Genomic DNA, 26899 nt, shown 5'->3' with positions numbered 1-26899 from the left:
GTGAAAATACCTTTGTCATGGATCAATGCATGTGAACAGAGTTATCGCTGGAAATATGACAGTTTTGAAACTGGACATTAATAATGTTATGCGTTCTACCTTTGCAGAATAATAACACTTTTCAATGTGTATTATATTTTAAAAATTCCTTAACACACGAGTCATTCTATTGAATTTTTATGTGATTTTCCCCCAATAAGTGCTGACTATCCAATCATTAATTAAAAAAAAAAAAAAGAAGGATATGTTTTAAACATTAAATAGGTCAAAATAAATGTTTGGTCCTGACTTCTGATTCCTCCTAAATATGTCTACATTTTAACTGTACATAAGAAACAGTCTTCCTTCACATGTTCTATGCCAATGGTATAGAAAAAAGGAAAGGGATGGTTCTAGACAAAGATGTAAAAGACATTTAGAATCAGAGCAGGGACTGGAAACCAGATAGAATCTAAGATCACTTAAAATGTCAAACTTCAATTTTTCTGGTTCTTGATTCATATCATATTCAAAACTCCTCCCTCCACTGGCTCTTTTCTATACAGATGTGGCCCATTGCCTACACAGATATTTTCTTTGGCTAATGTTCCCCATATGCACAGATCAATCTTCACACCTTCTCGCACTCATTTTGCCTCTTTTGGCATGTGTTCTGTTTGTCTGCCATATGTATCCATCCCTGCAACATTTCTAGACACATTTTAAAGTTTGAAATGTATCCTTCCCCGCACTTTGCATTTCTATGCCTTGGGAACTTGGCATAAATTTTCTCCATCAAAATCTGACTGATCTTCTTTCCTTTTTTACTTAAGCTGGTTAATTTCAAAGAAGCATTTCCTCCTACTTTTATCATTTTTGGCCCAACTCAGACTTAAGAGAACATAAAAAATGTAGCAGTGTATCAGAGAAATCTCTTTGTAGTCCTGTGAGGGCAATCCTAGTAGACAGGTGGTGTCTTCGTGAAAGAACTGGATTAGATCAGAAAGTTTTCATCTAAGCTTTTCAGCCAACTTCCTGTGTGAACCTCCTTTGGCTTAAAAAAGATACTGCAGCAAGCAACTGTTCATTCCTGTAGGAATGGTTTGTCACATTGTGAGATCTGACTTAATTCGTAATTCATAGAATGGCCCTCAGAACGATTGCCTGAAAATTAAAATTTTGTTTCCTAATTTATCTGATGGCTCTCTGTGACACAAGCAAACTATCCTATTCCAATTCGGGTCACCTACCATTCACAGACTAGAACACATGCTCATGTCATCACTCCAGGATGAATCTTGTTTCTCTCCCTCTGTACCTTCTTCATTTTCAAAGATCTAGGCCAAGTACCACTTCCTTCACAAATCCCTCACTGATTCCATCCACATTGATCTTAGCTTTTCTAATCTTGTGAAGCATTCATTGATTCTCTTTCTCGTTTTACTTCTTAATCATAGACTCTTACACAGCCTGGGATCCTCTTCCTTCTCTCTTTGGCCTGACAAACACAGACTTGTTAAGACGTTCTGGTAAGCAGCACCTTGTCCTTCAAATCACCCCTGACCACTCTCACCATCTGTTGCCCGAGGAAGTAAGTGTCCTCTGGACGCTGCTACCATAGCATCATCTGTATGAGAATATAGTATGTGTCCCCCTGTTTAATGACATTTCTTCTCTACTTCCCCATTGCAGAGTGAGCTTCTTCCTAGTAGGTAGTTAATCGTGTTCAACTCAACCTCACCAACACCTAACCCTAACTCTGGAAAATTAAAGAGGCACAATAAATATTTGATGAAGTAATAAATGAATGGACAGAAAACAGAAATTAATGAACATGTAAAGCAGTGAATTATTGCATTGTTATATGTATCAAATAATTACTGATGCATATAAATTAATTCATTACATGTATCAATCAATAAACGAATTATGTGCTCGTATTTTATCAATCATTATGTTTATTAACTTAGGAACCACAAGTCAGTTAATAATACGTATCAATTAATGATTATGTGCACATTTATTTCTTGCTGAATGAATAGAGGGGAAAATGAGTGCATAAGATATATTCTTGAACTTTCCCACGTAACTGAGGAAAGAGATTTTGTTTTCGTCACTGCTATAGACTCAATGTTTGTGTCTCTGGAACATTCATATGTTGAAGTATAATCTCCAGTATGACAGTATTTGGAGGTGGGGCCTTTGGAAGATGATTAGGTCATGTGGGTGGAACCCTTATGAATGGGATTATGGTCCTTATAAAAGAGACCTTAAAAGGCTTCCTCACCCCTTCCACCATGTGAGGACACAGTGAGAAACTGGCTATCTATGAACCAAGAAGTGGGCTCCTCCCAGACCCTAAATCTTCCAGCACCTTGATCTTGGATGTCTCAGTCTCCAGAACTGTGAGAAATGAAGTTCTATTATTTATACGTGACCAAGTCTGTGGTATTTTTATTATAGCAGCCCAAACAGACTAAGACATTCTTAGTTTACATATGTTTACCAAAATGATTTTTATTACAAATACAATTTACTTAACTCTAAGAAAGTTATGAAAATGGAGAAGAAAGTAAGGAAGAAATTACTGGGAGGAAAAACATGAATAAACCCAGTGTTTTAACCATAGCACCTGATATATTTTCTTGACATGTTTTCCACGTAATTATCGTGTTTTACCATTTTGTATGCCATAAGAATGACTGTGTAATACTCAACATAATAGACTGTCACAGTTTAATTAATGGAAATCCACCGGCCAAAGGCCAGGAGAACACATCTGAGTGAAACAAAGTAAGGTTATTCAGCGTGCTGCAGCAGGGAAGGGTTCTCTCCAGAGGAACTGTCCACGTCTCAGCAGGAGGATTTGGGAGAAGGTTTATGGAAGGATGGGGCTTGTGCTGGGTGACTCTAAGTAGGGCTTAAAGAGAAGAGGGGCATTTCTGAATTGGATGCTATCAGAAATCAGAGGCAATTTGGGGATTGGCTACCTTGGCAATTATTCTGTAGGATGTGGGAAGATTAAAGCAATGCTGCGTTGTCATTGGTAAATAAGTAGTAGTCACTTGGGTTCTTACAAAGAGGGGTTGTTTAGTTGTTTTTTGCGGTCGCTGAGTGTCCTGGCCTCTGTATTGTTTCAGACCTGCTCACAACCACGCCTGAAACAAGTTGATGAGTGTTGATGTTTTGTGTGTGTTGTTCATCACAGCCTTGCTCTAACTGCCCACAGCCAGGACTGATTTTCTCTTTCTGAAATGATTTATTTATCGTTGGACTTTTAGTTTTTCCACTTTTCCCATTCTATGATGTGATATGCTGAGCACCATTATAAATTAACTTTGAAAAAAAGATCCCAGAGAGGGCCGTCAGTATCAACTTGTGGTCGGTTTTTCCTTTGATCGCTCTATTGATATTATTTTTCTGCCAAAATTGCCATGAACCAGTTTGAACTATCGACAGTAACATATGATACTATATCTCCATTGTTGTTGTAAATTTCATATTTTAAAACTTATTTATTTAGTAGGCAAAAGTGGAATACAATTTTTAACTTATTTGAGTTTCTATAATTATTTGTGAGGTCGATTTGTTTTTTTTTACATGTCTTGTATCTGAAATTATTTAGGAAATGGTAACTTATTTAGGGAATGGTAAAAAATGCATCTCTAATATGTTGCTATTGTAGATATTATCTACTCCATTTCTCATCATGCATTGTCTTCATTTTCCTATACAGACTAGCATTTTTGGATAGCCTTTCATATACTGGTGGAGACTAAAACTAAATATTTAATATTTTTATAAATAGTGTTCCAGTAAGCAAAATTTATGAATAAATTTTTTTAGGGCAACAATTTCAACTATTGGCAGAAATCACAGTAATAGATATTGTAAATGAATAAATGAATAAGGAAAATTTCTTATAATCATGCTAAGGCAAGATTTTTGAGCTGCATGCTTCTTTATAAAATTAGTGCATTTAAATTACCAAAATGATATAACTGTGTTTTGTTTGGCTTTAAAGCTACTGAATTTGTAGATATGTATTTGCTATGCAACAATAGAAAACTTATTAGTTTTTTGTTTTCCCAAATATTTTTGGTGAAATCCATTTGAGAAACAAGGGAGACTTCCTGAAAGAAAGACACATGTCCATGAGGTATGTATCTAAGTTTTTGTTTTGTGTAATCTTGATTTTAAGTTAGCATTATAAAATTCTAGACACCAAGTGTATTGTCATAAATACCTATTGGATGACATATGCTTAGGTAAATAAAGATTTCTAAATGTTAATCTTTCCGCTCTACATCTTTCCCAAAATTGACTTATAAAATTAACTAAATGTAAATAAAAGATGCTCCTAAAATGATTTATAATATATTCCTCTTTATCAGTTATTTTTACTGACTTTTATATCTGATTGTTGCTTTCAGGTAATAACAGAAATGTACTCAATAATAAAATATGCATTTTAAATTACTGTTCAAGTTTCATATTAAATATTTCAATAATTATTTAAAGTATTGAAACATAGTATTTTAGACATTGAAGCCTAATGTCCTTGAATACACATACCGACATGCATGCATATTTTATACATGTAAATGTAATTTTACACATTAAGCATGAATACCTGTATATGTTTTTATATATACATTAAAAAATATATTTAAAATCTACCATACCTTTAGAAGCATAAACAGTTGTTTTTTCTTTAACTTGAAAGGCTAGCTAGAATTCCTAGCTCTGAATGACATGCTTTATTCATTTATGACAATCTTGTGACACCAGTCATATCTTGCAGCCATTCTGTTGTCCAGTAGTTTCCCTGTAATTATTTTTTGAGTTATTTCCAGAGTATTTCATAAACCATTTCTAATGTCACTGTATGGAAACAGATAATAAATTAATTCAATTTTTAAGGGCTTTTAAGAAACGTAGCTCTATTTTAGGTTGCAGTTAATTTTGTATTGCTACTTTTATCAGAGGCATGAGATACAGTGTTTCATTTTTTTTAAGATAAGGTTTTCATTGTTGCAATGTAGGGAAAAAATTGAAGTATAACAGTCAAGTTTTGTGTGTGTGTGTGTGTGTGTGTGTGTGTGTGTATGTTTGTTTTCTTTAATTGGAAGGGTAAAAAAGCAACCTTATCGTCCCTTTTCCCATGTGCTTCACCTTTCATGTCTGTTTTCCCATCTATTCCATTGACATTATGATGAAGGGAAGCTTTCCAGAATTTCTAATACTTTGAAAAGTAGCCAATGCCTGCTCTTTGGAGGCTACTTTGAAAATAAGTAACAATCAAAAGAGGGTGCTCAGGCTTTTGAAATCTTTAAAGACACGTCACTATGATCTTTGTAGCACTGCTACAGAAAAGACGACCACATCTCACATTTCTGGCGTTACTAATGACGATGCAGCAACTGAAAGAAAGCATGAATTTCTGGGAGTAGCTAAGATGCAGGACTCCTGCTGAGCTCACCAGTTCCTTACTCTGCACAGCTGCCTGCTCAGCTGGGGGTTTTAAATCAGCAGTGTGAGAAAAGACAGAAATGACCATGATGCATTTTCCTCACTGTGAGAAAAAGGTAATGTTCAATTAATGCTTCAGCCTTCTGTTTTCCAACTGACTTATTTCTCTGTCTTTTGTTTGTATGTTTTCCTTTGAATCTTTTTTGTTGTTGTTCTTGTTCCTTTTTGTCATGGAACAAAATATATTTGTACTTGCAGTTACACGAGAAGGGTACTGAGATTCTCTGGTTTCTTTGCTGAAATCAATGAGTTAGAGGAATTATAGTGCTTTTAAAAATGTGTACATTTACACCCATAAGATATTGACATGTGATCAGGCTCACCTAGCTAAGCTTGCACGTAACCATAAAAATATCACAACTGAAAGAGTAGAGCCCATTTTAAAAGTCTTTCAGTAATGCAACATCTGACTTGTTGAGACTATGTATAATCTTACCTGGTGATCGGCTGTAGAAATCGTGTGTACTGTGGGGTTAATAGTGAGCTCTGCTTTAAGGTTGGTTTGAGTCTTAATATAAGAGGTAACTTTAAAAAAGCAATGTTTTTAATCCTCCAGCCATTGAGAAATATATTACCTTCATTTACACCAATTATAGATTGTGTTTGGAATTGCGCAGATACAAACTGATACACATTTTATAGAATCTCATTCTTCACAGGGTTATTTAGTTCTGGATTCTTAGAGACAAACCCACTAGTGTTCTTTTTTTAAAAAAAACACCAAAAAACAAAACTTCTTTTTAATTTATTTAATTAAGTGTGTTTTCCCAGGACCCATCAGCTCCAAGTCACATAGTTGTTTCAATTCAGTTGTGGAGGGTGCAGCTCACAGTGGCTCATGTGGGGATCGAACTGGCAACCTTGTTGTTAAGAGTACCACACTCTAACCGACCGAGCTAACTGGCACCCCACCCTCCCACTAGTGTTCTTGGTTGTACTCTTTTTTTCTCTTTGAGAGCAATGTATTTCACAAGCCCAGAATGATACGAGAAAAAGTGACAGCAGTGTGTGTGCCTGCTCGCGTGAATGTATGCTCAACTCTGACTTGGGTGTGATGCATTTCCCCTCAGGTTTTCATTAGCCTTTTGGTTGGAAAGATGAATGCTTTGGACTGTGAATAACATTCTTAAGAATGAAGTTCAAGAGTTGAATGTTCATTGAAAACAGGCCAATATAATATTATTTTAAGGCATGAACCAAAATATTGATTGCCACCACTTTAGTAATCACTCAATATGAAATCTGATTGCAATTAATTTTACAAATGTTTAGTATGTGCTAGGCACTGGGCTTGGCAATGGAGACAGAAAGATAAGCATGTGGTTCTCACTCGTAAGACATGGATAGTCTAAACTTTTTCATCAACAAGCTATTTTCTGAAGAAGGATCTGATGTCCATCTCTAATTCTGTGCAACTCATGTTGGAGTAGTTTTGCAGAATCTATTGCATTTCACCTCAACGTAGAATACTATGTACTGAGTAGGCAATTAGTCTACAAATAAATATTTTTGACCTACTCAGGTGACGACTCTTTATTGAATGACTGTATTGTACCAGGCACCGTTGTAGACACATGAGGTCCACTCAGAGGCTAGACCCTCTACCATGGAGCTTACTACATTCTATCACAGAATCGAGGACAAAGAAGTAGCACAGTCTTTCACACTTGTTTTTAGGAGGAGAAAGGGGCAAGGGTGACTGAGAAATTAAACCTGCTGACTTGATTCTATAGCAATTCATCTGGCCCACTTGATTTTCATATTGGGTGATGCTGACCCAAAGGAAAAGAAAGAGCTTCTACAAGCACTTCCAGAGTACTTGGAAGTGACTTTAAAGTCAAATGACAAACAGTTTGTAATTAATAATGTTCTTTCAGATTCTGTGTTAAGAAGAGAGTGCAAAAACTATCTTAAATTATTCGCACAGTATAATGATTTTAAATTTCAAATGCCAAGTGGCTAAGATTCTTAGCAAAAGTTACCCTGAGCTTCCCTCGGCCGACCAATGGGCAAAACACACAAGTTCTCCTCTTTTCTTTTTCTTTCTTTTTTTAAAGGTAAATTGCTCATTTTTTAATGGTAAGTTTTAAAATTAAATTTATAAAACACAAGTTCTTAATGTCCCCTGAGATTGCTACACCTCTGTGTGGCCTGCTTTCATTACTAGTGAAACCAGTCCACCGAGCGTGCCTTTGAGATCCCACCCAGGAAGGCATTTGGGAAACATTTGTCTGCAGCTTCACATCACCTCTGTTTCTCGTTTGGAATACCTCATTTTTCTATTTTAAGATTGCAGTGGGATGCATTTTTTCTATTTTCTCTTTTGATCTCTTTCTTGGTTTCTTTCTTTGTTTCTTTCCTAATTTCTTTCTATAATCATTCTATCTATAAGCTATCTGTCTGTCTGTCTGTCTGTCTGTCTGTCATCTATCATCTATCTACCTATCTGTCTACCTAGTCATCATTTAGCTATCTAAAAATAAGCACCTAATCTTTTTTAGCCCACCCTCAGGTATTTCAAATTTACTTATCCATTGTCATTTCTGTTAAAACAGTTGAAAAAACTAAGTTCTCATGTTCCTAGTTTTCTTTGCAGTGAAAGTGGCCATATTCTTTAGTTCTGGACATTGAAACCTGAGCATAAACTTGCTAAGAGCTCTATGAAAGATCTTGTTTACCTGATATAAAGGAAAGACATGGCTGGCATAGTTCCTGCTTCCTTATTTCTTGAAGATGAAAGCTACTGCAGCCGTTTTGTGACTATGAGGCAGCAATGATAAAATCCCAAGAGAATTTCAGAAATACCAACCTTAACATGCTAAAACCACTGAATCAATGCCAGCTGCTTCCCTTAAGACTCCTGGTTATTTTGGAAAAATAAACCAATATTTATTAAGTGACCCAAAATGGTGTTTTCTGTTCCTTTTAGCTGGAAGCATTCCTTAACGGACGCCACATGCATAAATAATTTACTAGAGAGATTGCTGAAAGCTGAGCATTATGTTATAAAATAAAACAGTGAACAGCAAAATGTAATTCTTATTTTCAACTATTTTCTGGTGAACATTTTATATCGTAAGCAAATAAAAATCAGGAGACTGTATGATACTCATCCAAGGTCTGAGATCATTTTGCAGGAACAGATTTCTTACTGTTTCTTGGTGTTCATTCTCTCATACGTAAAGTAAGGGATTACATTATTTCTAAGAGCCATTGCAGATCTAAATTTCTGAATTTATTAGAATAAAATGTATTTTAGATCTGTAGATTTATAACACTACGTTTTGAGTAGTATTTTAAAAATTGTATTCCATGGATACTTTCAGTATAAAAAAAGTCATTGTGATTTTTAGTGGTCCTGTTAGGATTCTGTATATTCTACATTGAAAAAATTGAGCTATGAGTTTGAATCTTTGATATGCCATTATCTACTCTAAAAATCTAGTTTATTTAGTTATTTACTTACCAAAATGAGCACAAAAATGATATCTGAAAGCATTCTTTAGGAATAATTTTTTTCCCAACAAAACTCTATACAACCTCATTAATTTTCTCCCCTTTTGTGAGTATAAAATCCAGACAAAATAATTCCACTAATATGGAGATATGTCTGACACTAGGTTTTCCAGCCATTTTGTCATATGACTGTGCAATTGTATGAAATTGGCACAAAGACGTCTCATTGATAGCGAGAAAAATGTTCTCAGATTGCTATTGGGAAGCATAAAGCATAACAAATAACATGTTTCTATATCACTTAGAAGAATATATGAGTAAATGTGAATTATAGGTGACTTGATCATAAACAACATTAATTTGAAGGCCTATTTTATTTTTCCATCTCATCTTGCAATAATATGGGGTTATGTGAGTTGATCAAAGGCCAGTTGCTCCAACCAAGCCTTTTTGGGACATATAGGTTGATACTTAACTCCAATTTGTAATTTGGTTGATGTTGGAAACAGATGTGCAAAGAAGCCATTACTGGAAATAGAAAATAAGTAAAATAGAGACTATACAGAAAGAAGAGAACAGATAGCAAGCAAAAAGCTTTAATGCAGAAAATAAACAAAAAGAAATGATGTGTGTGTATTTGTGTGTTTGTGTGTGTGTGCATGTGTGTGTATATGTGTAAGAGTATGTGTGTGTGCATGCATAAGCAGACATGTGAGACAATTAGGGAAGGAGAATGAAAATGCATCCATGTAGAGACTGTGTCCTTTTCATGAGATGAGTAAACTATTGCTGGATAATTATCACCACGTCTTGTTTTCCAGAACCATGTGCAGCCCATGAACTGGAGAGCTGATCTGATACTTAAAAATGAGGACTTTTTGCTTTCTTTGAAGCAATATAGCATCTCTGGGTGGTAGTCAGGTATAAAACAAACAGAGATGCCTTTTTTCTATATGCTGGAAGCAGTCATCCCTGTTACCAGGGAAACGTCCTTTGGCAGCAAGGGTCACCTTCGGAAACAATTGGAAGACTTCAAAAGCAGATCAACAGAGAAATACCAAGCCCCAAACTTCCTAGCTAGTGTTATCTCCTAATCTAAAAGGTCATTTTCAACAAACACTTGCTTATGTGATTACTATGTACTGGGAAGTAGGAAGGCAAAATTAAATGTGTAATAGGTGCACCCTAGTAAATTCAAGCCTTGCTCTTGGAAGCCTGTGGTTTTGGTAGAAATGCTTTGAGACGGGGAATGAGCAGGAACAGCAAGCTGGATGCTGGGTTGACATTCAGGCTTACAAGAGAAGCTGCATTTAAGACTTCGTTTGCAGAAAAATTTCTCCTCATTTAAAAAAAAATACTGATTCTTTACTCATAAAAGCACACTTCATTGTACTTTGTCTAAATTAGTGAGATTCTTTTTAATATCTAAAAATATTTTGTCATATATCATATTTGTGGAGATTTGGTATCAACAAGGCACAAATTCATTCATTCATTCATTCATTCACTCATCTTTCTGCCAAATATTTGTGATTCCAGACTACGAGTCAGGTGCTACTCTGGAGATGGAGAGAAAAATAGAACATTGTCCTTGTATTTAAGGTCTGGGGGACTCAATCTGATGAAGAAGTCAGACAGAGAAACAAGCAATGGAATCACTTACAGAAGCATCACAGGGCGATGATTGTAAGTCTTCCTGGGGAGATGAGGCGAGGCTGAGGGCAAAGGAAGTGGTTGATCTTAGCCTTGTAGGATGGATAAGTGTAGAGCAGAGTCCAGCGCTAGAAGGACACACTAGACACAGACAACAGCAAATGCAAAATGCAGAGATATAAAGGGCATATTTCATGGACGTTCTGTTGACTGAAGGTCAGGATGTACTTGGGAGTGTGTTTGGGGATGAGGTTTGAAGAGGAAACTGGGCCGAGATCATCGAAGTCCTTTACACAGTATGAAAAAGTTTATGCTTTACCGTTTGTTTTCCGGATTTTTCCTTTATAACTTTAAATGTAGCCAACGGGATTATTATTATTTTTAAGGCTATACCATATTTGTTTATTCATTCATCAGTCAATAAGATTATATGATGCTCGAATGAATAGAGCTTTAACTAGCTTGGTATGACTCCCTCTTTTTCCCCTTTTGCACTGCAGAATTATTTATAAATACCTATGTGCTTTCAGAAGACGTAAGGACTTGGAGTTTCTATGACACTTTATTTCTAAAGGAATAATTGTGAAATCTAGGGATAAACTCTCTTGCTATTAAAACTTACAATAATTTGATTTATTAAAATACAAATAATGGAATTTTATAACAGGAGTTAGGGGGACCTTCCCTTTCAAAGTAACTAGTTGAATTAAGTTGTCAGTAGCAATCATTTCTTGAAAACACACACCTTTTTGTCAGAAAATTAAAAAGGGTCAAGTTCTGATGGCTCTTCTGACTACTAACATGTTACACTGCACACTGAAATGCATCTTGTTCACACTTCCTTTATCATGGACAAGAATGAAACTTTGTGTACAAGAAAATGTGGAGGGTGAGTATAGCTGAGAGCTAAAGATTTTTGGCATCATTTAGGTTAGCCACCTGTTCTAGCCTGCATTTGTTGAATAAATTAGATGCTCGGGGGAGACTGTATGCAGCTGATTGGTTTGCCTTGTTACCAAGGCAACCATTTTTTCTCTCTGCTCTATGACTCTGAAAGGGTTCATAACCCTTTCGTATTCTTCTGGTCAGGAACATGAGAAAATTTCTTTTTTCAAATTCCTGGCCAAGCTGATGGGATTAATGAAATTTAACAGATTACTCTTACCATATTGTTTATTCAGACAGTACATTTTCCAAATGTTTGAAAAACTTAGGTCCAAACCCTACAGGCATATAAATAACAGCTAAATGGAGGGATGTTAATGATAACTAATAAAACAAATTGAAAATATTTTTCAATCTCAAGTGGAGTTTGTCCAAGGCAATAGATGTAAAAATATAGATTCTCTAAAATTAATCTAAAAAGGCAGTGAATAAAAAGCTATTTTCCCAAATTATTCCAGCTATTATTTCTATCAGGATTTTCCTTATTCTACAGAGACAATGTAACATGAAAGGACAAAGATTCAGCAAGGGCTTTATCAGATCCACCAAACTATGAGTCCAGGAGCTAGGTGATCATTTTCTAAATGCCAAAGGGCTGGGGAATTGTGGGGATATGGGTGACCCCACATTATGGTAAAGCTATCAGAAATCAACACAGATTTTTACCCTGAGTGACATTTAGACCCTAGCATATTATTTTTCTTCTTTTTTGTAATTTATATTTATCTTTTCTCTTCACCTTTGTATGCTCTCTCTTTGTATTCCAGATCTTCATGCATTAAAAAATAATAATAATAATAAACAGTAGAAATCCCAAACAGACAAATTTCTCCAGCACCTACCTTGTACCAGGAATTTTATGTTATCCCATTTGCCTCATTTCTCGTGTCAAATCAATGAGATAGATATCATTTATTCTCTCATAATTGAGTAAACTGAGACTCAAGTAGATTGTATAACTTGCCAAAAGTAATGGGAGATGGTATCTTATTGACTTCTAACTCACTCCAAAGCAATGTTGTCCACTGTGCTATGGAGTCTCTAAAGTTCTGTAATAATACTAATGGAATATGTCCTTTCTGAACATCGAAATATTGGGGAGAAAAAAACCCAGATGGAATCTTAAAACATTTCAATGAAACCTCTTGGAGGGTTTCTTGTTCTATTAGGTTTGGATGTTTTCACATGTAGACAGAGACTCCAGGCTCTAATTCACTCTAGTGCTGAAGCATTTGTACTCAGTAAGATGAATGGCTTTGTCATACATGGCAATTCCTTTTACATGTTTTAAAAACTATCTTTCTATAAATTCTAGAGAAGCTGGTTAAAATTCAACCTTGAACACCTATCTTGTAACTATCTTTTTTACTGTTCTTTATGGTTGAAGAAGAGCATCTGGTCTCCTGATACACATAGTAGGACCACTAGGACCTTTGTGAGAAATGAGGCTCATATTTTGATCACAGACAAACCTTAATGCAATTAGATTTACTCTGATTTTGGACCTTCTACCAATTTTAATTCTGCATTCTGAGGTTTCAAAGCTGGAGTTGATACTTTTAAATAAATATTTCTTTGATATGTACCAGAACATTTAAAGACATGGCACAGCACAAAGACACAGTTTTTAGGAAGTACAGTTCTCGGTGTCCGATAAAACTCGGGGCAAATATTTCACTTGATGTGAAGGAATATTGTGACTGATCCCAGCTAGGTTAACAAACACTTCACTAGAAAGATGGTCCATAGATATATACGCACAAATATATTATTCTCCTAGAGTATGGGGATTTGGCAAAAGAAGAAAATGCGTCCTTTAATTTGTTGCAAGATGGATTTGTTTCCTCCCCCTCCCACTTATCTTTAGCATCAGTATAATGTTTAAAAGTTTCTCTGAAGAATAAGGCAATTATTTACAATCTGAAAAAGAATGTTATACAAAGACATTCTATTAGCCCTTTTAAATACCTTTATTTAGATATATTTACTTCTGCAGTTCTTTTCCACAGTTATCCAGCTTAGATTAAAGTGCTACTTTTGTGCTCCAAATAGTCTGCTAATGCCCTAATTCATTCGACAAGCTCTCAGCAACCATTGACTGTCTGCCCTGGGCCAGGTGCTCCGTTAAATGCCGGGCAATCCCTCTCTTTGGCAAACTTAGTTTTGTGGGGAACATCCACCCAACCATCAGTGATCTCAGTAGGGTAATGTTGTCCTAGAGTAATGAACTTGAGGATTGAGGGAATATTAGAAAGTGTTTCCCAAGTGGAGATTCTTCCAGGACTAGGTACTCTTCATCCTGAATCATCCTCAGCATCGTCTACTGCTGACCACTGTCCCTACCATTTGTTTTCCTGTGTTCGCCCTAGTCTTTGGATGTGTCAGAGTGTATCTTCCTAGTCATAACCTTGGCTTATCTCAGTTCTGGTTTCTTCTTTGCCTGTACAACATAAGTCGTAAGTCATAAGTCATTGTTCAACATAAGTTTGATAATTCTCCTGGAATTATTTTACTTTGTTGTGATTGGATGGCTACTTCTCTCTCTAGAATAACCCTGGCTGATTTCTTCCAACATTGCATTTTAATTATTATCTACTGGAAAGCAAACTTTTAAAAAAAAACCACATTGTTGACCTGTGCATTAACTGCAAGTGGCAGGATGTGTGTAGGAATGTTCTTCCTGAGGGATCCTCTCGTAGAGAGAGCTTCCACTACACAGCTTCACTTAAGGCACAGCCTGCTCTCCATCAAAGGCCACTCTTCCCTGTGTCTGCCCATCTCTGTTGAGTATTTTTGCAATACCTACAGTCAAGTTGAGTGATGCCAATTAGAGGCCCCCACACCAGCCAGGAGAGCAGCTGGATGACTGTCCTGAAAGTCAGCAGACACCTTCCACCGACATCAGAAATCAACACATTCCTGGGGTCCGGATTCATTTTGTTGTTTGAAATCTAAATTATAAGCACTTTTGTTTTTTACATAAAATAAATCATATTGAATATAGTTTTCCCCAACTTGCTTTGTTCCCATATAATTTGGAGACCTTTGGTGTACTCAAGACAGAAAAGAAATTTAGCGACAGACTGGGCAGCTCAAACCAAACCTCTAGGAGAGAACCTTGCTGTTCTGGTGAGGTCAGAAGCAGCACTCAGTAGGCCCTTGTCATGACATAATTCAACTCACACTGCCTGTGTCTCTGGTTATCCCTGTTCCACTTGTGAATTCTTAAGGGAGAGAATTAGGGTCTAGCCTGGGTCACATGTCTCTACACTTGCCCCAATCATGGCTAGAAACTGGTGGAATTGACCACTGGGGGGATTGGTTACAATTATACTTGTCTTTTCTTCATTTCCTAGTTTCCACATAAAAGTGGCTTGCCAGCGTCAACTGTCAATTTATTGTTTCAGTCCGAATTACTAGCCAAGGTCTCTTTCTGAACTTTTTTCTTCTTTCTTTAAACTATCCTGACCATAAATTAACCTGTCCTATTTCTGTCCTTCCCTTCCCTTTTCCTTATGGGCGACACTGTTTTGCCATGAACTTCCTTAACTTCACGATCTTGATTTTTCTTGACAATAATTCTGGTTCTTGACCTGATTATGTCATCTCAGGCTTCCCAAATAATAAGTCTCTTGCTACAGAATTGCCTCCTGTGTAGAGAAGTCCTAGTCAACTTTCCAGTGGCTTTGGAGTGGGTCCTGGATGAGTTGAATCTTGAAAGTAGAGGGAATAATAGTAATAATAATAATAAACTGTATGGAGGTATCGGGAAGTACAGTATTTCTAGAAGAATTTAGGGGTGCAATGTATATGTGGAGGTAAGTATAGTTGAGTCTGAAAAGGTAAGAAAAGGTTATGGAGAATTGGAAGGCAATGATAATTTCATGAAGAATTTAAATGGGGGAATGATGTGATTAGATTGCATATCAGGAGAAAGCTTAGCTTGGTGTAAGACTTAGAGGTCGTTTAAGGATTATTAAAATAATCTAAAGAGACATAAACCAACGTAGTGGCAATGGAGGTGGAAATATGTGAGCTGTTTAGGAAACAGAATGCATAGGACTGTTTGCAGTTGTGAGCGAACAAAGAGTTGAGGCTGACTCTGAAGGCTCTGGTGTTTGGAGGTGATGATGACAGTGCCATTTATAAAAAAATACAGGAGGATTATGTGTGGTCAAAGTGTGTGTGTGTGTGTGTGTGTGTGTGTGTGTGTGTTGAAGGGAGGAATACATTTACTTATATTGTCTTTTAGAAGTCTTTCGGCCATTAATTGGAAACGTCCAAAGAACAGATGGGTTTGTGGTGCAAGAACCCAGGAAAAAGATTTGTGTCTGGGTCCTAATGTTGGTGGACAAAACTAATGAGGGATAAATGAGACTGAGTACAAACTTTTTTTCAAGAACAGTGCAAAAACCTAAAAAGAGGCTTAAGGAGAGAACTCTAGGGAATACTTATTGTCACTGGATGAGAACAAGAGAGGAATCAGCAAAGAGTCTAAAAGGAATTCACAAAGGCTGAAGTTTGCTTTTAACCATGCAGGAGAGAGTGAGTCGTTGAAACGTAAGGAAGGAAATAATTCTGGAAAAGAAAGGAAGGTATGATTAACAGTATTAAAAATTGTAGGTTGGCCTAGTAGAATAAGGCATCATTTATGATTGCTAAATGGTTCCTCTGAGAACCTCACTCTTGGAAAGTAATTAGATATATAGCCTCTCTATCAGAATGTATGTGACCCCTGGTCAGGGCAGGTGGCCTTTGCTTTCCTATGACACTCATGATACTGGTTACCAACTGACGTGGCACTCAGGATCCCTAAGCTTTTCCTTGTTCCTGACCTCTGGTAACCACAAACCACTAACGTCTGTTAAATTCAGAGTTAAAAAACAAAACAAAACAGGAATAGAGTCATTATTTTTTTAATGATAATATCCTATATCATTATTGTGAATTTTCAGAAAATATAGAAATATGAAATGAAGGAAGTATAATTATCTGTAATGTGTAATGAAGGACATAAAGAATCTCAAGACAAAATGTCCTGCCCAATGATAACTATTGCTTATCCTTTATTGTATATTCTTTAACATTTAAATTCATACTCCCTAGAGGTTTTTCTGCGTATATACATTTTAAAATAAAAGTGGAATTTTACTATTCATACTATTCTTTATCAACATTTTGACTTGACTGTAAAAAATGTTATTTACTGATTTTCATATACAGTAACCCAAGATTTCCATTATGCTTTGTAACGGTCCCCTGGGATTCTGTTATCTCTCCTGTAATGTATATAGCAAATTTCCACCTGATGACCAGTGAGGTATTTCTAATTTTTAATGTCAATGTAACATCAGGATGGGTACATTTCTGCAAATATCTTTATACATGTGCAGATTACTTACTGAGGATGCATTCTCTGAAGTGGAATTTTTGGTCAAAGATGTAATGTTCACGTGTTGATAGGTGTTGCCAAACTCCTGCTGATAGCTTAAGAGGTTATTCCTTTTTCTTCTGTACTGTTGCCAACAGTGATTTAATAGTTTTTAAAAAGTGTTTGCTAGCTTGATAAACTATTAGAGTCTTAATTCAGCATTGCCTGACTCTCCAGGCCTTGATCCATGTCTAGGACTCTTGTGCTGTGGCTGCCCATGAATCTGCTGTGATGATGGTGACGATCTCACAACTCCATCCTCTCTTTAAAGGGAATTTTCTTAGTATTTGTTTTCTAAATTTCTAGGTCTGACTGCTCAGGGTTCAATAGTAGCCACTCATTGACAGCTGCTGAATGGAATCCCTTCTTTAGTGATGTGTTCACTACTAGAATACTTCCTAGAGGATATGAAGTTTTATAAAATTTTATTTCATCTTCCATCCTTGCCCTAAGTCTACTTTTCCAAGAAAGTCTACTCCTCCTCTTTCAAATATACCCACCATATTGACCTTTGTGTTGGCTTTTTATTGTCAAGAAGTAAGTCATGCATGTTTTGCCAGAATGGAATAGAAAATGGATTCCCCACCCTGGGCAGCTAGGGCAGAAGAAACTTCCCAAATGATGGTGATAACAGTGAAAATCAGTTCAAGGCAGATTTCTTGGACAAGGCGTGCGACCAGATTCTGTGGCTTAACTTCCAGTTTCCAAAGATTAACTCGCACATGGGATTTTTTCCTTTATGAATCACATTGACCAGAATTTTGTTGCGAGAACTCATACAATATAGGCAATGTTTCTGTCCTATCTTTGGCTTCAGGTATAGAAACATGTCTGCCATAAAATTAAACTGTGTAGCATTGATTGGAATTGCTCAGGGGCACATGACATGACAAGAAAAGGCTCGGAGCAATTCCAAGACTCTTGTATTTCATGGTCCCTGCCTTCTCATTCCACTGGGAAAGATACCTGGAAACCTCTAATTTCACTCCTACCTCTAAGGTTTAATCAGACAGATACCTTGGTGATGATTATTCTCTCATTTCTTCACTAGAATATGAGCTATTTAAGGTCACAAAATCTTATTCAGGACTCAGATACTGAATGAATTCTTTTAACTATGAGTCATGCTTCTAAGGAGGAACGCAGACATATCAAAGATATAAAAAATTTGCTAAACTTTTCCCCATTTTATTGCCACCAAATTGATTCAGGCTACCTCTATTCTTTCACCCCTCAAAGCTTTCTCAAACAACACAGAAGATATAAATAGTGAACCCTGGCAGTGATTCCTCAAGGCATAAATCTATTTCACATCCCAGGAATTTGGTTCCACTGAGAATGCACCTGGCATCTAGTGGTTCAAAGGTCTCATTTTGTCTTTTATCTTGGGAGTGTTCTGGTTCTTTGGTCATGATCTCACCATGCCATGATTCTCTCCTTTGTTTCAAAGGTTTGGTCTCTTTTCTCATTTGGAGGCAATCCTAGTCAGGGCATTATTTGATGTAATGTGCTTTGGAATATTGTCTGAGAATGTCACAAAAAAGTGCTGTTTACATGACATGGAAAGCACACCCAGTAAATAATCTGAGATTAAACCCTTTTCAAAAGAAGAGGGTCAAGATGAGCTCAGTTTTATGCATCACCTTTGATCCAGGTCTATTTGAAGAGATGTGTTCACATTGGGGCCCAAGACTATGAGGAAAAAAAAAAAAAAAAAATCGAAGGCTGGGTTTATTTTTTTCCTGCATGCATCTGATAATACAGCATCCACTGGAATATTTATATTTGTAAGAATTTCTTTGTCTTGAATTAAATAACAATTGTGGGTTAATATATATTCTCATTCATCTTGAATTTCTGGAATTCTAGGCAAGGACTGAAGGTAACAACTCAGGAAATTTGATATATAGGAAGCCTATTATTTAGTAAAAATGAAAAAAAGTGACATAAATGGAGGAAAATGTTTTTCTGGACAGGATGCAGCATTGTTGAATGCATAGTCTTGCCTTTGGTTCATGTCAGTGGTTTGCAAAACTGTCTGAACATTAGAGATCCCCAAGGTGCAATAGTAATAATAATAATAATAATAATAATAGTAATAACAACAACAACAATAATAATAGATAAATAATAAAGGCCAAGGTCCCATCCCAAATACCCTGGTTCAGTCTTGGGGTTTGAATCTGGACATTGATATTTTTCAAGCCCTTAAGTGACCCTATTATGCAGCCTGTTGAAAACCACTGGTCTATGTGGCAATACCACACTGTACTCTGATATTTTCCTTTGATAGTTCCTTATTTATTCTGTCATAGTTTTCTTCATTGCCCACAGCATTTGTGACACTGCATCTCTCAAACCTCCTTTAAGTTAAAATGTAAAAACTATGCTTTATGTAAAGAAGACAGTTTATTGTTACTATAGATTTTCTCTCAAAATGGGTTTTCATAAAGTGGAATGACCATCACTCACGTATGTGAGGAATGCAATCATTTCTTTGACTTCTCTGGTTTTATCAGGGCTGTGTGCAGAGGTCCCCAGACACTGTGGAACCCACCGCTGATCTGCTAATAAATATATCCTGTCTTGTTCTAGAAGATGCCAGCTGAGTGATCTGCTTTCAGTCAGCTAGAAACAACTTTAATCCCTTGCTGAGATGCCTTCCTCCTAACCCGACACTCTTCAAAGGAAATGAGCTCTTGTGCTGGCCAGTCACTGTCTGTCTCTCAGCCACCTTTGGCCTGTGGGTCTTGAGGAAGGTCACATGACATTTCTTCTCTACAAAATGAGGGAGATCGATGCCGGACTCTCTAAGATATCCTTTTAACTTTAGAGTCAATGAACTACGATCTAAATAAACACTTCAGTGAACCATGAATGCTATTCACACCTAATAGCAAGAACAATAGCCTTCATCTTTTCTGAATTTTATTTGTAGCATCTAATTAGAGCCGAATCAAATTATTATGAAGGGCCACGGACTCCTAGCTTGTGTACATGCATACAGTAATTCTTTAAAAAATACAGAACTGATATCTGAGGCCTGGTGCTGGCTTTCATAGGAGTTATTTACTTTTATCAGACACAATGCCTGGTCTTAAAAGTTTGCTACCTCTCATCAGAGAGCTTAGGCAGGTACACAAAAATATAAAATACAAAGTCACAAGTCTGTGAGATTTGTGCACACTAAATCCTAGTATTTGAAGGGAATCTTTTCTACCAGCATAAAATGTAGTGAACAACGAACAACTGGAAAAGCTTCCTCACCCCCCCACCCCCCTACCCATCTCTTCTCCTGGCATCATCTCATCTGTTCTTGCCCGCTGCAATCACTCTAATCAGAAGATCTTTTGAAAATGATTTTTTGACTTAATTGTAGATTCACATGCAGTTGTAAAGAACAATACAGAGAGATCCCCATATATACTTTATTCAATTTCCTCCAATGGTAATTTGCAAAACTTGCATAATATCAAAACCAAGATATTGACCATGACATAATCCACTAATCTTATTTCGATTATCCCAGTTTTACTTGTACTTGTGTGTGTGCGTATATGTGTGTGTCTGTGTGTGTGTGTGTGTGTGTGTGTTTAGTTCTATGCAATTTTATTTATATCTGTAGGTTCCTGTGTCCACCACCATATTTAAGACAGAACAGTTCCAGCACCACAGGGACCCCTCTATTCACTCTTTTATAACCACCGATGTCTTCCCCGTTACTCACTCCTTCTTTATCCCTAAATCCCAGCAGCCACTAATCTGTTCTCAGTTTCTGATTTTGTCATTTCAATAAAGTTATGTAAATTGAATTATATAATATTTAACCTTTTGAGACTGGCTTTTTCACTTAGCATAATATCCTTGAGATTTTTCCAAGTTATTATATATATCAACAGTCCATTTCTTTTTATTGCTGCATAGTATTCCATGGTATCCATTATATAGATGGACTACCCTGTACTAAGCCATTTGCTCACTGAGGGCCATCTGTTCTGTTTTTAGTTTTTGGCTGCTATAAATACATATGCTATAAATGTTCATGTGCAAGTTTTTGTGTGAACCTAAATTTCCATTTCTCTAAGGTTAACTGCTTGGGTGCAGTTGTTGGGTGGTATGGAAACTGCACAGTCGGTCTCTTTAAATACAATTTGATTGGCTCACCCTCTTTTTAAAATCCTTTCAATGGCATCCCATTACTTTTAGCATCAAAAAGTAGACATCAGGGCCTATAAAAGCCCTGAGATATCGGGAGTTGGCTATTCTTGCATTCCTCATCTAATGCCTTTTCCTTCTCTGCCTCTCCTTCCAGACTTATGGGCTTTCTTTTAATTTCTTAAATGTCCCATGTTCTTATGCTACCGCAGGTGCCATTTAATAGTCATAAAAAGCCTTTCATATCAGTAGTATGTTGATGGAATGGTTGGTCTGCAACTGAACTGGACTTCATATGAGTTCTTTTTCCCCATCATCCAGTTCATATTATCAAACCCATTTCTCTTAAAACCTAGGATTCATTTTTTCCATAATAAAATTCATGACTCCCATGTTCACAGATGTAAATCCTTCCTTCACCTTCACCATCTCATGGGATAATATGACCTAAGAATTCAATTTTCTAACAAGTCAATATGTATTGTTGACCTAATCTGAGTTAGTGGTGATTTATTTTGATGGATCAATTCTATTTCCTTGGTGGTAAGAGTTAGTTTTTATACAATTTGATAATTGAGTACTATATCAACATTAACCCATTTTAATATGGGGCTATCTGACCAATGTTGAAATAATGGGTTCTTTTTACAATAAAAATGCATGGCTAATTTGATGGTCTTTAAAATCAGGACAAATAGAATAAAGTTTAAAATAATGAAATGAAGAGGAAATTTATTAACTTCCAATATGGTTCCTAAATATGGTCTTAACACCACTAAACTAACCCAACGTCAATTTTATTTAGAGGCAAATACATAAATAAGTAAATAAGTAAGTGAATCAATCATAAATCAAACAACTGCGTTCTGTTTTTCTGTGTCAATTATCATCCCAAATATTTTCTTCATACCCATTTGGACTATCTTAAGAAATATGTAACTTAATATTGAACGGAATATAAATTAATCACTTAAAATACATAGTTTGCAAGAGTTTTTCTTCTAGCTTTACATCTTAAATGTTTTATTTTTTAGCTTTTATATTATACCACCTATCCTTCCTGATTTCTGCATTAAGAAGAGATTAGGACAGATAATCACAATTTTCTCTTCATTCCAAGAATTAGGTGAAAGGTCACAGAGTTAGCTGTAAATGGGAGAAGTTAGACAATGAAAACTGTAATAATGGAAGAAAAATTCACACTTAAGAAATTTACCAAAGAAGTTAGTGAGAACTCTCTTTCTTGGTAACTGAAAATTTGAAAAATCTTCATTCTTTCCATGGGATTTAGACTTTCAGTGGAAATGGTACTTTCTATTTCTCTTAAATTATCTTAGGTAGAATTTTTAATTATTATTTTATGATGGAAAAGAACTTTAAAAAGGTAACATGATAAATTCTAGCCAAGAACAGTGAGAAAAAGAGAAACTTAATTTGTAAGTATTAATAATAGACAATATGCTTCACAGAGAACATAATTTTCTATATATTAATATACACAATCATAATTTAATTTACCTTCCTTGCTGAATTTCCAAAGCACTGACACTGGATTGTCAAATGAACAAGAATGCATGTGTCCATATAATTGATCTGAAGCTTGGTAGACCTAATATCCACACACTGAAATAAAGATTTCTTATGACCGATAGAGGTTATCTGTTCTCAGTATCACTGCCTTTGAAATATTATTAAATTATTTCCATTTTTCATTGAATTATTCATTCATTTAACAGATATTTATTATGTACCTACCAGGTACCTAACACTGTCCTAGGTATGGAAATGCATTAATGAGCATGAGGCAGATAGGGTTTAAAGCCGAGTTTGGTAAAAGAGTCTGACCCTCAATACAGTAATAAGTGTGTCATTTCTGGTTGTTAAGCATGCTTGGAAGGAAAGGAACATGGCTTTTTGTGAGTTACAGCAAAGAACCTGGTTTTGGCTGGGAGTGGTGGCCTGGGAAGTTTTCATGAGTAAGTGAAGCCTTAGGTTAGATCTGAAGGGTCAGTTGGAGCCTACGGAGGGGTCGGAGGGGGTCAGAGGAGCACTGCAGAGATGAACAGCTTGTGCAAAACCCAACTAGGAGGGGATATATCACACGTAAGACATGAAAGAAGGCAATTGTGTTGAGTACAGTGTCAAGACAACAGAAAGTACTACGGTTTGGGGGTGGAAATATACTCAGGGACAGGGCCTAGCATTATAAACCATTTCAATAACTTCTGCAAAAAAGCCATCTTTTCCATTGCAAATTAGTATCAACATTACACACGAGTACAATTAATTAATTTAGAAAAAAGGAAAATATAATGTGAAATTTTGCAACATAAAACATTGAATATAATATGAACTACCACATGAGATAAATGGGATGTATTTCACCCTCTAAGTTTCCCACATCATGCCCCATGATTATTTTTTATCTATAATAATAAAAAATTGGTGACTTGGAAGAGGACATAAGATCTCTATAACAGAAATGTTTCTGGCTTATGAGAAACAGAACTCCTAATTATCAGCAGCTTAAACCATATGAACATATACTGTTTACCTAACAAGAAACAAAAAAAAAAAAAAAAAAAAAAAAGAAATCACCAAGGGCCCAGGCTCTTCTTATCTTCTTATCTCTCTTCTCTGATACACTTCATGCCTTGGCTTCTCATGGTTAGGAGATATCTGATATTATCTCCAGGAATCAAAAAATAAATTAAAAGAAGTCTATGTTTAAGGAAGAAGCAGAGCAGAAGAAGGAGTACACATAATTTATCATTTCTTACTCGTCACTTTTATGAGGAAAGCAAAACACTTTCCTGGCTCATCCAAAGCAATCCTCCACTGTTATCTCACTGGCCAAAATAAAATCACAGTCCCCCTGCTTCCTGGAAGGATGTCTGAAAGTGAGAATTTGGCTTTTCTCAGACCCTATGAAGAGGCCAGAAAGAGAGAAAGGAGGGGGAATGCTGCTTGGTTATTCAATTAACAGTGCAAATGCACGAAGAGATTGGGTTATGAGAAAACTTACCTTGGAAACCAAGAAAGGCATAATTTGTTTTGGGCCTAATTATCCTCTAAACTTCTGTTTCTCCAATTGAGGTTTTGTGCATTTCCTACAATAATTTCTTGATTTTCTGTTTTTAGTTTTTATGATTACAGAGAAAAAAATTAATGCTGGATCATATGATCATATGTTAGATCACATGGATGATGTCAATAGAACTGCCCCCCATTTTTTTTTTTTTTTTCTGTTTCGATCTCATTGGCACCAATGGTACATCTTTGATAGTCATCAGCTAGTAAGAAAAGAAGAGAATGTGATTCAGGCAGAGACCCATGCTTTCCCAGAGGCAAAGGCCAAGTGATGTCAGGAAGCACTATACAAATAAAGATTTCACCTGAGTGAAACCTTTGAGTAGAGAAAAGTGGTAGGTGAACCGAGGTAGCGGATGGCATACAATAACATAGGCATGCCAAATGCTTTTGAAACCATGATGTAGCAGTCAGCACAATATTCAAATTTCAAACAGTTTAAGCTTATCAAGATGATTCACCCCATTAAATTGATAACATTAATTTTAATTTTGTTGGCTTTATCGTTTCGTTCATGTCTAATTTGTCAATTTGTTTCTGTAGCTAAGTCCTCTGAGCATAAGATGTTCACACCTAGTTTTATATTTATACACATTTACAGGTATAGTCAAAACAATGCAAATCAACAATGAGTATATGGGTTAATATATTTTTCCTTTAAAAAGGTTCCGTTCAAATTTTAGAAACATCGATTAGAGAGCCCTTCAAGTTAATCATGGACCACCATGAAATTACCTTAGCCTGCCTCTATGTCAAGGAAAACTAGGTATGTCTATTTGTGCTCTACCCTACCCTTTGCTAGTCCACATTTTAAAGAAGCAATCAATACACTCTTTCTGTGTGTTTTTTGGTTTGTCTCAGGGATATTCGTACTCCAATCTAAGGAACTGACAGATCAAAAGGCATTAAAATGTCCCTGAGTAGTATCTCTTGGAGTCTGTCGTGCACTCTACACAATGAACTGCTTACCTAGAATTTTAAAGCTGGTAGAATTTAATTTGTTGAGGAAAATCAGGAGAGTTCATGCAGAGAACACTTGTAAAGAAAAGCTTCTTGATAAAGAAGCTCTAATCAAAATTGAATGGGTAGGCTCAAACAGAACCTTTGCTCTGTGCTTACAGTAAGTGACGGCTCATTTTTGTGGAGCAGCACAGATAAGAAGATAAGACCTTAGAGGTCATTCATGAAAAGTCCATCATGTCCCTAGGACCTCAGGAGGTGAAGGGCTCCCCTGAGGCCATTTCCTAAGCCAATAGACCCGTGAGGATTAGGACCCTGACATCCTGGAAGAGCATGGGTGTTTTTTCCCTGGGTCATATATATTTTTTGAAAGTGGAACTGGCTATTTGGGGGCAGGCGTGGGGACTAAAAGCATATGTATTACAAAATGGTTCACTAAGCAGTGGCTTATGCCCTTCCTGCTCAGATCGTGATTGCTGTATGATTGAATAACTCAACACTAATAAATTATTGTTAAAATCTATAAATAGATCAATCTATATTTAGGGAAACTGACACTAGTAGGCAATCGGCAAGCTTTTCAGAAAAAATGCATCCATCCTGTATAGTCAAGAAAACACTACTAGTGACCACACATGTTTTACTGCCTCTTATAAAAATACCTAAAGCTATTTCCACAAAATATTTTATCAGGAAATATTCGGTTTAAAAAAGTCATCAGGACACACAGGAGACTGAGAAGTGTTTAGTCTTTTATAATAAAAAGGATGACAACAGACATTACAAATATTGATGTGAAATAAAATAATGAAGGCTCTGAGTAGTTTGAACGTTTTATATGAAAGTCATAGCTCTGCACAAGAATAAAAAAGAAATGGGGACATCATTAAAGATTTTAATTCAAGACTTTGGACAAAAAAAAATCAGTGCTTATTTTGAGCAAATCTTTTTTGAAAGTGGCCTTTTGAGCTAGCTGATGTATCTCAACAATCATCTGCAGGGGCTGTGTTTAGGTTGGAAGGCATATTCACTCTCAGCAATCACTACAAAATGCCAAATTATGAAATCCATTGATCATGACCTAAATAAATATCACATGGAAAATTTTTGCAATTGGAAATTAGCAGATTCAGCTTTAAAACTCGAGATTTGCTAAATAACTCAATGCTGAGTGCAGTAGCAGCCTAGCAGCTTTCCTCTTTCGGGAGCAATCTGTATGTGTACCTGTCAGCCATATTTTCTTTTATCAGATACTGTTGCTAGGGCAACCACCTCCTTTGTACAGGCCCAGGATAGCTGCTTCTTTTTGGAAACGGACTCTGGGCTGGTTGCCAGATTTTCAATGCTCAAATTCAGGACTCTACTGTAACTGACTTAACCTTTTCCTTGGCCTGAGAAAATATAGAGTATAAGGGCTTTTAAATTTTTTATCCCCCAAATGAAACAGAAACTATCATGTGACTGAAATCTAGAAATACTCTTTTGTCAGGACATACGCTGTATCCACAAAGAAAATGAATAAGATTGATTTTTAAAAAAATTATTAAAAGGAAGACAACATTTTTGATATTTTTAAGAACATTAGGTTTCAGAAGGGTTATGCTTTTAGTCCAGTTCACAGTTCTCTGATTCTAATTCAATGTAGGGGCAAAAATCAGTTCACACTAGTGAGAAAGAGGCAGTGGGTTTTTAGTACAT

At 36.1% G+C, this 26899-nt stretch overlaps 1 long non-coding RNA gene across 2 annotated transcripts in view; it reads left to right on the top strand.

Moving 5' to 3' along the window:
* The first annotated feature begins 5296 nt into the window (after positions 1–5296).
* Positions 5297–26899, top strand: part of LOC141570726 (uncharacterized) — a 29703-nt gene continuing 8100 nt past the window's right edge. Inside the window, exon 1 of one of the 2 annotated variants that reach the window (XR_012495173.1) lies at positions 5297–5567. This is a non-coding gene — a long non-coding RNA (uncharacterized LOC141570726). The remainder of the gene's footprint in view (positions 5568–26899) is intronic. The other variant, XR_012495172.1, reaches the window with a different exon arrangement.

This window comes from Rhinolophus sinicus, linkage group LG03, assembly GCF_036562045.2.
Source record: "Rhinolophus sinicus isolate RSC01 linkage group LG03, ASM3656204v1, whole genome shotgun sequence".
NCBI lineage: Eukaryota > Metazoa > Chordata > Mammalia > Chiroptera > Rhinolophidae > Rhinolophus > Rhinolophus sinicus.
The sequence above is the reverse complement of the archived record's forward strand: the minus strand, read 5'-3'. Positions and strand labels throughout refer to the sequence as shown.